A 499-nucleotide genomic window follows, 5' to 3' on the forward strand; every position below is an offset into this window, starting at 1 on the left:
GACGGAGATGACGAAATAGACCCAATTATGAGAGAAGAGTTCGATAAAGCTTTACGGAACTGAAGAATAAAAAAGCAGCAGGAATCGATGGAATACAAGCAGAGCTTTGGAAGGAGGCGGGAGAAAAAGTTAAAAGGGAGTTATTTCAAATTATCAAAGTCATATACGAAACAGGTGAATTACCTGAAGATTACGTAAAGAGCCTTATTATCCCCATCCCAAAGAAAACAGCTGCAAAGAAATGGGAAGAATACCGTACTATAAGTTTGCTATCCCATGCCTCTAAAATACTAACAAAGATTATCTTCAAACGTATCGAAGGGAAGATAGAACAATCGCTGACAGAAGACCAATTTGGGTTCAGAAGGAATATGGGAACGAGGGAAGCAATATTGGCATTAAGGATAATTATTCAAAAAAGGATTAGGAAAGATAAACAAACGTTTATAGCTTTCGTGGATATCGAAAAGCATTTGATAACGTAAACTGGAAGGTCATG

Source organism: Acyrthosiphon pisum, chromosome X, assembly GCF_005508785.2.
Source record: "Acyrthosiphon pisum isolate AL4f chromosome X, pea_aphid_22Mar2018_4r6ur, whole genome shotgun sequence".
Lineage (NCBI taxonomy): Eukaryota > Metazoa > Arthropoda > Insecta > Hemiptera > Aphididae > Acyrthosiphon > Acyrthosiphon pisum.